The sequence below is a fragment of the Ceratotherium simum genome, chromosome 23 (assembly GCF_057802395.1).
Source record: "Ceratotherium simum simum isolate JZ-2026a chromosome 23, ASM5780239v1, whole genome shotgun sequence".
NCBI lineage: Eukaryota > Metazoa > Chordata > Mammalia > Perissodactyla > Rhinocerotidae > Ceratotherium > Ceratotherium simum.
Window position 1 is genome coordinate 19121230 of NC_141922.1, and position 14062 is coordinate 19135291.

General features: G+C 40.1%; 1 long non-coding RNA gene across 1 annotated transcript in view; it reads left to right on the forward strand.

The window, feature by feature from the left end:
* The first annotated feature begins 272 nt into the window (after window positions 1-272).
* LOC147913983 (uncharacterized) overlaps window positions 273-14062 on the forward strand; it is a 158279-nt gene continuing 144489 nt past the window's right edge. The window contains exon 1 of the long non-coding RNA XR_015555967.1: window positions 273-420. This is a non-coding gene — a long non-coding RNA (uncharacterized LOC147913983). The remainder of the gene's footprint in view (window positions 421-14062) is intronic.

Genomic DNA, 14062 nt, shown 5'->3' on the forward strand with positions numbered 1-14062 from the left:
TGCCCTGTGTGAGCGCCCCGACCTCCCCAAGCGGACCCAGTCTCTCCAGGGCGGGAGCCCCACACACTCCGCCACCGCCCACACTCTCCACCTGCTCCTTGTGCACACCCTGCCCCGCTCAAGTCGGCTCAGTTGCCAGGCTGCAGAGAATCCAGTCACCAATCTATGCAGGCCCACAAGTTGCCTGAGGGCTTGTTGTTGGGTGGGGCCAGTCTCTAGGGTGGGCTGCCTGCCCTGGCTGAGCTGGATTAGATTGGTGCTCTAGCGGTTGGAGCAGACCCTGGGCTAGCAGGTCTCAGGGAGAACTCCAATGGCGTCTGTGTCAGCACTCTCACACCAGGCCACAACAATGGCCGCCGCCAATGTCCCAGTCCCTGGAGAGGTCTCACCCCTCACCAAGATGCACTCAGGGCCTATTAGGTGAGTCTCTTGTCACCACAGCACTGTGCACCTTTCTTTCTGGTGATTTTAGGGTGCTTCCTGAAACGGGTGAGTTTGCGCGCGGGCCCTTTAAGAGCCAGTTTTAGTTTCTTTGTGAACCGGGTTTTCTGGGGGTGCTCCCCAATGCTTTAGTAGCAGGCACAGTCAGATATTATGCCGCTGGTCTCGATTGTGCTGGGTCCACAAAATGCCCACAGCGGGGGCGCTACCCGGCTCAGGGCCAAGCGCCTCCAGGGAGGCTGCGGACCTGTGAGCTGCTCCCGGCGGCCGTGAAGCTGGCGGCTTGTGAAGGCGGCGTTTTTCCTCTCCAGAAGGGAGTCTCTGCCTTTTCTACCTCAGTTAGGATTGTCCGTTGTTGCAGGAGTTCCTCTCATCCAGTTTTCAGTTCTGTCTCAGGGGTAATTTTTCCACGAGTAGTTGTAAATTGGCTGTGTCCACGGGAGGAGGTGAGTTCAGAGTCTGCCTACGCCGCCATCTTGACTCTGCCTCCTACCATAGAGCATTTAAATGATAATATGGTTTATAAAAATAATTTTCATAAACTTGTGTGAAATATAAATCCATAAAAGGTACTAATAAATACACAGTGAATTGTTTTCATCTGTTACACACATCACATAGATGAAGGTGCATCTGTAATCAACTGATTAAATTCTCCTTCCCCAAGCTCTGATGCCAGTGTGGCGATTTTCTCCTTTCCAGCATAACTCTGTGTTTGGCTTGCTGGTGTGGTTTGATAGTGAGCTGTGATGATAGAGGGGTAGGGGAACTATAGGAAAGATGACACAGGACCCTTGGCTCCCTCCAAGATATAAGCCATGGAAACCCACAGTGAAAGGTCTTAGAATAGTCATTTCCATATTCTTATCTGAGCATCATTAAAGCTCCATTTCATAGAGAAGGAAAACAAGGCAAACACATAATCTGAGTTCTATAATGTTGCCTAGAACCGGAAGCACCAAGAGCCCATCTGTGTATTTCCCACTAGGCAAATTAGATCTTGCACATTCTAGAGAAAGTCAGATGTATATGCGACATATGAGTATAGCTGAAAAAAAAAAAGATGAATTGAGAGAAATTATAGGTCTTTGAGGTGACTTTCCAAATTACAGCTTTCATTGCTTGCCTTAAATCTATCTTTTGGTGTCACTATCAGATAGAAGACAGGCCTGAAATTGGTCAATCATTTCTCCTCCTCTTCTATTTCAGAAACATAAGAAATATACTTTGAAAAGCCACTATCAGAAAATAAAAAGCCACTTTCCTTGAGGTAGGATCTCAGCACTGTTAGAATTATCTTATATTTTTGTCCTTAGAATCATTATGCTGGTTATAAGGATGGGACAGACCAGAATAAACACTGTTAGGCCAACTCAGCAGGTTTGGGAGGTATTTGCAAAATATCCTTTAAGATACTGTATCTATAATAGATTTACATCTTGAAGGAGGAGTAGGCAATCTATCTGATTAAGCTTTATTCTCATCCATGGTTTTGATGCTCAAACTAAGAAGAAACAGAGGGAAAACCTAATTACAGGCCTTTGGGGTTTCTGACCAGGGCTGGAAAATACCCAAACCTCCCCTAACTCTTTAATTTAAATTGCATGTTCTCCTTATGTTACAAAATTTAATGTAAAGCTTTCCAAATGAAAGGAGGAGCCCAGATGAAGTTTAAATGAAATTCATGTAAGTTTTAATCCTCCACTGCTATACCTGTCAGATCCCCACAGATGAAGTCTGAAGTTTGTCCCAAGTTCACAAGGGGAGCTAGAGATAAATCCTTTCCATATTCCCATCTCCTAGAAAGATGGGGAGTAGTGGCTGGTTGATGATGGCTTTTATCTTTTTTTTCAGAACTGATTGAATGCAAGTTGGTCTCAGCCAAATCTAAGCTGTGCTTTCTTCTTTTGAAAGTTGTAACGGAATTAGAAAACACACGGAGAGTGTGTTTTAACAGTGGGATTCTATGGGAAGTTGGCTGATAGATTGGTTCACTCACTCGTTCTCTCGTTCATTCATTAATTCATGGCACTGTGATGCAGTGGTTAAAAGTATAAACTTTGTAATCATTCACCCAAATTTCAGACACCAACTTTGCTAAATATGGATGCTTATTTAGAATTAAAATTCTTTGAGATTTCATTTCCTTAGTGGTAAAACGGACATAATTATATTAATATCTACTGCATAGGTTGTTTAGTAAATGGAGTAAGTTCCAAGCATAAAATGCTCAATAAACAATAACTTAAAAAGTCCATCCATCCATCCTCATATCTGTCAACTATTTCCTAAAAACCAGCTATGAGCTTGATCCCAATCTAGGTACAAGGGATACAATGTTCTTGATGTCTAGGTCTTACAGTCTAAGTTCGTAAAGAGATCATTATAATACAGCATGATTGGTGCTGTGACAAACATCAAGTAGAGAGAAAGTTTTTCTAATTCACCTGGAGAGTATAGTGGTTTCCTTCCTCTGGGAGGAAGAGAGACCTGTAATCTGTGTTCAGAGGAGTGCGTCGGATTAGGGATAGAGAATTATTTTGGCTTAATGCAAGGGAAGTCTTTCTAGAGAAGATGCTGGAAGATAGAATAGTAGGCCAAGGGAAGCAATGATTCCTGTCCCTAGAAAACATATCTAGCAGAAGCCAGAAGATTGATTTGCAGAGATATTTAAGAGGGGCCTCAAGCACTGAATAAGTGATTGAGTAGATGACTTTTAAAATACTTTAGAATTCTGAGACTCTATGATTCTTAAGGGAGCTAGAAGTGCTTAGATGAACTTCTCTGGGGTGGCTAAATCAGAATGAGGCCTGGTCAGTCTGGGCAATTTAGCTGTCTTGGTAATCAGTAATGACCAGGATGGTGATACATTCATGCCATGATATAACTAGTTACTTCTAATTTGCTTTTATTTTGAAAAATAACATAATACCCATGAATGCATTTCCATTATTGAAAAATTAAAATGCTATCAAAACATATAGAACAAAAATAAAGTCTTGTTTCTACTCTAGTCTTTGCCCCTCTTTCTGCCCCACCGTCCCGTTTCACACAGCTTACCATCCGACCTCCTTCCCCAGAGGCAATGACTTCATCTTTCATGACCTATCCTTCCATACCTCTTTCTAGTCATTTCTGTGCCTACATGTGGACATATACACATGTTTAGATTTTCAAAAAACAGGAATAGGATCATACTATAAATACTATTCATTAGTTTTTTTCATTTAGCGCTAACTGTGAACATGTTTCCATGACAATACGTATAAATGTTCTTCATTTGAAAAAAACCACTTTCTTTTAAAGGCTGCATTGTTTTCCATAGTGTGACTGTAATAAGATTTGATAGGTATTTACATATTTTCTGTCTTTTTTGCCATTATAAATAACGCTGCAAGGAACATCCTTGTGTATACATCTTTGCTCCCAAGGGCAAGTATTTTGGTAGGATAGATTTTATAAATGCACTGAAATTGACTTACTCAACTGAGAGGATGCACCTTGTAATTCTGATGGATAATGTCAAGTGCCCTTCCAGAATATTAAACCAGTTTATATTTTCACCAACGATGAAAGAAACCATTTCTTCACAATACTTATGAAAATAATATTGAAGGATACCAGAATATGTCACCCCCAAATATGCCTCTTGACCTAAAAATTAGTTTGAGCTGAAGGCAATTAAGAAGCAGCAAACCCAGAAAAAGCTTCCCCTTTTCTGCCCAAAAGCAGGATATAACCTTTCATTTTGCTGGAGACAAACTCTTATCAGTCCAGAGGAATCTGCAAACAAACCTTATTCTATTAGTTTCTTCCCATATATTTACCTTACCACAGTTTGCCACCCTTGGCAGCCTCAAACTTTGGCTTGTCATTTCTGTACAAATTATTGTGCTTTGCTGAAGATGCTATAGAAGATGGAATTCTGGGCTGCCTCTTTGAGTTACTCTCTGTTTTAGGTTTCTCTCACGCAATGTTCACTACACACATTAATAAACTGTTTTTCTCTTGTTAATTTGTCTTTTTGTTAAAGAGCTCCAGTTTGAAAACCTAAGATGGGTAAAGTTTTGCCTCCTCTACAATAGATTAACAATCTTTTAATTTTTTTTTTTTTTATGAAGAAGATTGGCTCTGAGCTAACATCTGTGCCAATCTTCCTCTATTTTATCTGTAGTATGCCGCCACAGCATGGCTTGATGAGTGGTGCGTTGGTCAGTGCCCGGGATCCGAACCTGCAAACCCCGGGCTGCCGAAGTGGAGCGTGGAAATTCACCACTACGTCACCAGGCTGACCCCAATCTTTTAATTTTTTTTGTCAATCTATTAGGTAAAATTGGTTTCTAATTGTCTTAATTTAAATTTCCATGATTACCGATGAGGCTGATCATCTTTTAAATATATTAGCTGGATTTTGGTATATTTGTAAATTACCTCTTTATTACAGCTTACCTATATTTGCTTGGGAAACACTTTGTTATGGATTTTAATCTTTTTTATGTGTGTGCATATACGGCAAATACTTCATTTAAAAAATGAATATTTTATAAGCACATTTTAGTCTTGTCCTATGGCTTCTGGATTTCGAATGTTGATTTTTAATATGTGCAATATTGTTGTGTCATCTCTGAACTAAGAGGTCAATACATATACAAGGAAGTAGAGAAAACCATCATGATTTTCTATCTTTATTTTCAATCTCCTTTTCCACCTCTCTCCTTCATACTCTCTAGCTTTAAGCCACAGGGTACTACATCTCTCTGCAAACACTATGGTTTATGAACTTCTATGCCTGAGCCTTTGCATAGGCTATTCTCCCCCCAGAAATATCTTTCCCTGTATTCCACCCTGAGAACTTCTACTCATCCCTTCGGACCCCAGTCACATGGCAATTTCTTTGGTGAAACCTTCCATGGCTACTCTAGAAAATGGAGAAGAAAAATAATTTCCTCATTTGGTTGTTAGGATCACATTACACAAGACAGGTAAAGCAGAATGCTGGGGTCATGTAACGTTCTCAATAATTGTGTATTGCCTCTCAGAGCAGGAGTACCTATAGCACTGGAACCTGCATTGTTGTTTATGTAAGTGTCTAAATTCTCTGCTTCATTGTGAATTCCTGGTGTACTGACTTGTGTTTTTCTTCTTCAGTCTGCCATGGGCATTCAATATGTGCTCAAAGATTTCTCACTGAGGTCAGTATGGGTTGGGCACATTGGCATGTGGTCTTTTGTTAGGCAACGAAAAGTAATGCATCTCCATTTTTTCCCCCTCTTTTCTCCGAATACGAGCTGCTATCAAGTTTAGAGAAAAACATTATGGTCATTATAGTAATCAGCTAATCTCAAGTACTTAGAAGCCTCTATTCCCATTGCTTCCTTTACTTAATTCCTATTCAGTGTTTTTGCTTAATTGTCAGATTTTGTAGCGTGTCCAACTTTTTTTACAACTTTTTACAACTTAGCAACTTTTACAAGTTGCTTCAAAAATTTTATAAGTATAGTACACCTTTAAGATAAATAAATTAAAAGATAGGTATTCTCTGAAAGTGTCAGTCTATATTATTATTTATTTTTAACCCAGATCATTTCATTAAGGTGTCACTTACGAGGAGGACAAATAATAGCAAAAATATAAAATGGAAATTCAAAATCAATCCCCCTACCCCAACCACAGTGCCAATGGCATGGCAATACCACAAATACGTATAATCCGTGGGATATTATAATTGAGATAATTGAACTTCAAATCTGGTTCTGAGCTTCTGCAGCTAAGGTAGAAAGAGAAACAAGATTATTTATAAGATATTGATTGTGTTAAAATATCCCCTTCACCAGGTGACCTCTCCTTTCTTCAAACGCCTGTTCTTACTGGCGAATCCACGTTGACAATAAACGTTTAATTTCAGCTTGTTTCCTGGATATTGGCCACATACTCTCAACCAGATTCAAAGCTTTTCAAGGGTAAAGACCTGCCTTACACTTCTTTCGAATCACCCAGGGTGAGCAATTAGCAAACTGATGTTAAAGGATTAGTGCTAAAATGGACAAATCCAGCAATCTCCCGGAAGTATGTAATTTTAATAGAAGATGGGGTGAAGAGCAGTATGCTGGATCTGAAACCCAGGTCTGCATGACCAAAAAGCATGTATTTTTTTTAAAACATCATTTATTTATTTATTTTTTAATACTATTTTTTTTTTGAGGAAGATTGGCCCTCAGCTAACATCTGTTGCCAATCTTCCTCCCTTTTTTTTTTTCCTTTTTTCTCCCCAAAGCCCCAGTATATAGTTACGTCATAGTTGTACATCCTTCTAGTTGCTTTATGTGGGGCGTCACCTCAGCATGGCTTGATGAGCAGTGCGTAAGTCTGCGCCCGGGATCCGAACCAGCGAACCCTGGGCCACCGAAGTGGAGTGTATGAACTTAACTGCTAGGCCACCAGGCTGGTCCCGAAAACGTATTTTTAACTACTTTCTGAGCTATATGGTGTCCATGTAGCTTGACTCATGTTAGTCAATCAGACTGGAGAAGTATCCAGAGTTTGGTTTTAGACTATGGTATTTTTTTCTTAATTGCAATGCTGGTCTTTGCTTTAGGACTATGGCTGAAAGAGCAAAATATGTCAACCCATCCATGACTGCTGTCTGGGAGGTTTACCTGACAACATCAGGCGTTACTTCCTAATAGCTCAAGGTGCAGCCATTGATAAGGCAGAAGCTCTTCCTTCACACGGCCTTTCTTTTCTCTAAGATTTTTTCTATGAAAGTGCCCATGTGGTCTCAATCAGCTGTTCTCCCTTGCACCTTTGCTTTCATAGGCTTCTGGCATTTGGGTGTGCCTGAAATACTGCATTGTTTTTACGTTCATAAACATGTATATAAAATATAAAATGAAATAAAGACAGAATTAATATCCTGTTTTTGAGACACAGTGACTAATTAGAGTGACACGGGCCTGTGGGGGGTTTAATGTAGCTAATCTTTAGCAGGTGTGTTTGCTGCCATATGACAATATCTCTCTCAGAAGGAAGGTAGAGTCAAAAAAGCTCCAGAACATCAGGAAAATAGACCTAAGTGATGCAAGGTGTCACACAACAGAGAAATCCTAGACCTTCACTGTCCAAGATAGAAACCACTAGCTACATGTGGCTATTTAAATTTAAATGATCAAAAATAAATAACATAAATTCAGTTTCTCACCCTAGCCACAGTTCAAGTGCTCAATTGTCTCCTATGGACCATTGGACAGCTCAGATATAGAAAATTTCTGTCACTGTGGAAAGTTCTATTGGGCAGCGTGGACCACATTGAAATAGGTAAAGAATGTTAAGGTGACGAGACAGAGCTAAGTAAGAATTCTAGCTCTGTCACTTTTTAGCTGGGTAGTCATGATGAAGGATTTAATCTCACTCTGCTGCAGTGTATTTTTCTGTAAAATAAGGAAAATATTGCTTAGTGCATAGAGTTTCAATGAGCCATCTACTTGCTGCATTTAGCACAGTGTTGCCTCTTCTGAGAGGCCTCCCCCAACTCAATCAAATGTGGCCACCACCTCTGTTATTCTTATTCATACCACTGAAAGAGAGCAGAATATGTCATCTCAATTTATGCCACTTTGGTGTATTGATTATGTTGAGCTGTAGGCGCTTGAAAAACAGGAAATTCAGGGAGAGGCTTTCTCTGAACTCCTCTTACCTGCCTAAAGATGGATCCTCCAAAGGAACTCAGTTGTCATAAATCCCCTCCCCAGGAATTTCATCGGGAAGATTGTCTCATCACGGAAGAGGAGACTAGAAGTTGACACCACACTCAGACAAACTTTGTCACAAACTATCATACCTCCCATCTATTTTCTAAGGGCACATTCATCTTTCCTAAAAATCATTTATTCTCCCCTAAGAGGCCTACATCTCCCCTCCCCTTTCCCTATTAAGATAGTATTTAAGTCTGAATTGTAAACCACCTCAAGGAGTTATTCATTTTCCCTGGGTATCTCCCATGTATGCATGAAGTATACATGTTAATAAACTTCTGTTTGTTTTTCTCTTGTTAATCTGTCTTTTATTACAGGGGTGTCAACTAAGAATTCAGATGAATAGAGGGAAAATTATTTCTCTTCCCCTACACCACCCTATCATTTTCTTCACAGCATTTGGTCATGATCTGAAATGATTGAGTCCTATTTCATGCATTTTCTCTCCCTCATCTATCTGTCCATCTCATTTATTGTCTCTTGTCACCATCTGCCATTATGCAGGCATACTGTGTAGTTTCTACCAAACACCAACCAGTTCTCCAATTCTCTGACACCAACTGGGTGTCCAACAATTTAATTCAATTTTGACACTAACTACCTGGAGTTAGTGCAGACCTCATAAAGTTAAGGTCTCAGTCCCACTAGACTGCTCCAATTTCAGATGCCAACTGCAAATGGGGTGCCCATGCCAACTACAAATTTGAGAGTTCCCGTGAGCTTCTCCTCAAGTTTGATAGCTTGCTAGAATGACTCACAGAACTCAGGAAAGTGCTTTACTTAATGATTACTGGCTTATTCAGGATACAAGGATACAACTCAGGAACAGCCAAATGAAAGAGATGCATAGGGCATGCCAGCTTCTTGATGTGTTCACCAACCCAGAAGCTCCCTTAGCTGCATCATTTCAGAATTTTTATCAAAGCTTAATTATGTAAGCATGATTGATTATATCATTGGCCATTGGTGATTGAACTCAATCTCGAGCCCTTCTCCTCTCTCCCAGGTCTGGGGATTGGTGCTGAATGTTCTAACCCTGTAATCATATGGTTGGTTTTTCTGGTGACCAGCCCCCATCCTGAAGCTATCTGGGCCCCCTTCCATGAGTCACCTCCTTAGCATAAACCCAGGGTTAAAAGGGGCTCATTATGAATAACAAAACACACTCCTATCACTCAGGAAATTTTAAAGGTTTTAGGGGCTCTGAGCAAGGAACCAGGGACAAAGATCAAATATATATTTTTATTATAACACACACACACAAACACAGCAGAATGTAAGCTTTACTGTGGGAGAGACCTTGTCTGTCTGCATTATGTACAGTCCCTAGGACATATCTAGCACATAGTAGGTGATTGATAGATATCTGCTAAGCTAATGAATATCAAGTTCCTATTTATTTGGTTGAGGGCCAATGTAATACAGTAATTAATGACCATGATGCTAATGAAAGTAATAATTATAGTAATAGCAGCTACCATTTATTGAGGATTTTCCATCTGCCAAGAACTTACTAAACACTTTAAGTACATTATCACATTGAATCCTCACAGCAAACCTACGAAGCAGGTAATATGATTATTCTTAAATTAATGCTGAGGAAATTGAGCCTCAGAGATATCCAAAAACTTGCATAGGTCCCATATCTTGTAAATTGTAGAGCCAAGATTCAAACTCAGATCTAGACTTTTAATAGCTTTCTCTCAGTGATATACATTATTAGAAGAAAATATTTTTCTCTATAGAATTTGGGAATTTTTTTTTCTTAGCTGGAGGTGGAATTTGTAGACAACATTCTCCACTTCGGGTTCAGTTCCCTCTAACCTCCTAATTGTTAGGACTGCTGTTTTGACTTGCAATTAGGCTCCTGGGAAAAAGTTAGGCGTTTGTTTATATGTCTTGTTTTTACCTAAACCGGTCTGTGGATCAAGACATCATCAGCATATACATTATTTATGTGACTCCCCAAACCGTCTCCAGCTCTGTGCTCTGAAAATCTTACAAACCTCTGTGTTTGTGGTAAAATGAAGCTTAAGCAAATGACTGCATCCCATGAGAAAGGGCGGTGGACACACCAGCGTGCCAGTGATATGGGCAATGTCCCAAGAGGTGCTAAAGGACCAGATTGGAGCATGGGAGACATCCAGGCCCTTATGGTGCTGATAGGCTGGGCTGAGCCCCCTTTATACCTCTCCTGAGAGCCACTCCACACACAGAACCCAGAACAGAATTGAAGACCATATATTGCGGCATCAGAGTTGACTCAAAAGGCAGTTTGAGCAGCATAGAATGAGGAGTTGGGACTCATAATTAGCAGGTTGGCAAAGGCCATTGCTGATTATCTGCTAGTTGCAGCCTCAGAGTGTTACTGCACAAAAATTACTGTTCTCTGCCTGATGCGCATAAACAAGACAATTAATTATGGCATCAGCCTTTGGGAAAGAGATCAGCTTTATTTTGCAGGGTCAATCTGCAGGGAGACAGCGGGTATGTGCCTTCAGATCCGTCTCCCTGATTCAGGATTTGGGGCAAAATTTAAGAGGTTAGGGAGAACAGGCTGGCACATGGAAACACTGGCAGGACAGATTTTGATTGGTGGGCTTCAAGTATTTATGGTAAGGTTCTAAACATTTTTGATGAGGTTCTAAACATTTATGATGAGGTGTTAAACATTTATGATAAGGTGGGGAAGGAATTTTAACACCGGATCTTCCTGAATGATGGATCCCTTGCTTCTGATAAGAGTCCAACTTGTAAGTTCTGGTCATGTCCCAGTCCTTTGGTTCCTTGGGGAGGAGAATCTTTGTTTCCGTGGTCATTTCAGGTCAAGATTTCTTCTTCTGCACATGCTCTGGCTACGTGACTTTGCAAATTTTCATAAAGGCAATTCTTAATCACTCTGTTGATAAGATGGGGTCAGTTGAACTGGTCCTGGAGGGCCCACAGTTACAAGAGTACAGCTGGGGCCAGAGCAGGTCTGATGATTTCTGGGAGATAGGTTTTGGCAGAGACAGCTTGTTCTTTCTGAATCCCCTTGGGGTCTACAATCTCTGCTTGGAGAAACATTGGGGTCTGGTGGAAAGGACTTTCACAGCATATTTCCTTGGATAGGTAGGGTTAGGGAGATAGAGAGGAGAAAATCATCTCTAGTGATGGGGAGAAGCTTTTCATTATGGAGTCAAGGCTACTCAAACAAATGTTGGTGGCCTTCTGTTTAAAAGCAAAGATAAAAATTACTTGCTTTCAAATGAATTTTTTTTTGGTTGAATTTTTTTCCTTAGAAATAATATAATAAAAACAACTTTTTATTTAGGGATTACTATGTGTCAGGTACTATTCAAAATGTTTTAATATATTAACTCAATTGAATCTTAACAGCCCTATGAGGTAGTTACTATTATTCCCATTTCACAGATGAGGGGACAGGCACAGAGACATTAAGTAAGAATTCCCATTACTTTTAACGATTAGCCACCTTTCAACATAGCACTTGCATTTCCTAATTAGTTCATAAGTCACCAACGTGGATAATAGTCTTTCTTGTTCTTCCTCTTTATTATGTCTTGACTCCTAAATCAATCTGATTGATTTCTTCATGGGGTGATACTAGGATTTTAGGCCAGATTAATTTTCATTTCATGGGATGGCCCACTGAAGGGCACCAGAATATGTCACCTCTGGCATATGGATTATTTTGAGCTCGAGGCCATTGAGAACAGGCAGACACAGTAAAAACTGTTTGCCTCCCCCAACTGCCTAAAAATAGTGTATAATTTCCCCTTTTGCAAAGGAAATTTACATTCACAAAGGAAACTTCCATTTGTCAAGAGGTCTCCATATTAGGAAGAGAGCTACTCCCTGAAGACAACACATCATCTGAGAGACTCTTACCTGCATAGCAAGACGACCCTTATTTTCCCTACATTTCCTCCCTTCACCTTCCCATAACTTGTCCTCTCTCCCAGAAGCCCCAAACCCCTTTTCCTTTGTTTAGCCTAAGATGGTATATAAGCCTCAGTCATCTGGCCGCCTCCTTGAGCCACATTTTTCTTTGCGAACTCCTATGTGTATATACATAATTAAAACTGTTTTTCCTCTTGTTAATCTGTCCTTTTTCAGTTTGATTCCTGGGCTATGGCCATTGAAACTATGAGTGTAGAAGGATTAATATTTTCCTCCCCTGCACCACTCACTGTAGGGCATTTAGAATCCTTGGCTGAAAGCCAAGGTGAAACCTTCTGCATGCCAACAGTACATTTCTCTTAGTTATTAATGACAGCCAACAACTGGCCCCTCTTCTATGTATCTAAAAGCCCCCCAGCGGGGCAATTCTACCTCTGGTTGAGAACCACTGAGGTTTTTTCTGTGCATTTACTTTCTAGACTTGCCCTTTAGTTGTTTTTAAACATTGTAAGTTGTTAGCCCCAGGGTGGGAATTCTTGTGTCTCCCTTTGTTGGCCAGTGTAAGTAATCTCATCATTGTGTCCTATCTGCAAAATCTTTTCTCCTTGAATCTCGATCCTAGAGTTTCTGTTAGCCTCAACCTCAGGGATTAGGCTCCATGGAGAATTGAAGAAGCGTTTACAACTAGGGTCAATTTTCTACTGTTAAAAGATAAACTGAGGCATACTAAAAATTTTAAGACTTACTTTGAGCAAAAATCAGTTAGAATTGGTCAGTGCCAGACTGCAAGTGGCTAGGAGCACTCCAGTGACAGGAGCTGGGAGAAAGACCTTTATGGAGAATAGGTGGAAACAACGCAAAGAAATTATTTGATTGGCCATAGCTTAAGCCGTTGCATTATTTGGGAAAGATTAGTTGACTGTTTGTGATTGGTTGTTCTTAGATATTAATTTCTTAACCTTGAGGCATTTACAGGCTTAGGTTTTGCTTTTCTTATGTAGGCTGCTGAGGTACTAGAACCACCTTGGTTTATTGGCCTCCTGGATTAATTAATTTAACACTACCATTATGCTTAGGTTCCCAGGGCCCACAAACATGTCTTAATTTTTTTCAAGATAAGAAGGAAAAAAATGAACATAATCCAACTTGGATTATATTTGTCTTTATAATAATGCAGTCACAAAATATAACTGTAAATTTTTTTTTTTTTTTTATGGAGGAAGGAGCCATGAATGGAGGACTAAACCTTGGCTTTACGAGCTACTGGACTGGTAGCCACATAGATATGACTAGATGGGATAGTGTACCATGAGCATAACTGAAATGTTAAATTTTGTTGGATTCTACCAAGGTAGTCCAAATTCAATATGTTGGTTTAGAATTCAATGCATGATGAGGTTTTCTTATAGCTTTTAAAAACACCAAGCTATTTAAAAAAATATTTGTGCATACTGGGAAGAAGTATATGACTCCATTTAGAGGTCCTTAGGCCAAGACCACAAGCAGGTCTTACAATCAACACATTTCAGCTAGTCATTAAAACAAACTACAAAAGCCAGAGGGCGTCTGAGATCATTTCTCAAGTCAGAGTCTCACCATTCTTTTTACCCCTCTTCTCTTCCCACTATTTATATTTGGAACTACTAAATCCCCTCCTTTGTTCCAAATTTTGACTCCATACCCAACTTCAATTCCCACTTCTGGTCTTTTATAGATTTTTCATTCTTCCTGATTGTATTTAATTAGTGGACTTTGAAGACTATATTTGATATCTGGCTTAGCTCATCTCTCGGCTTTTGCAACCACCGTATCACAAATGATCGCTTCCCACTCTAAGACTCTGGTTCTTACGTAACTGCACCCTGACCTGGGCCTTGGAGTTGGGGTCTCCTCTCCTTAGACCATAGGCCCTAAAGAAGCCCCCTGGATGTTTCAAGCTTTCTCTAAACAGAGCCAGTACAGACTCT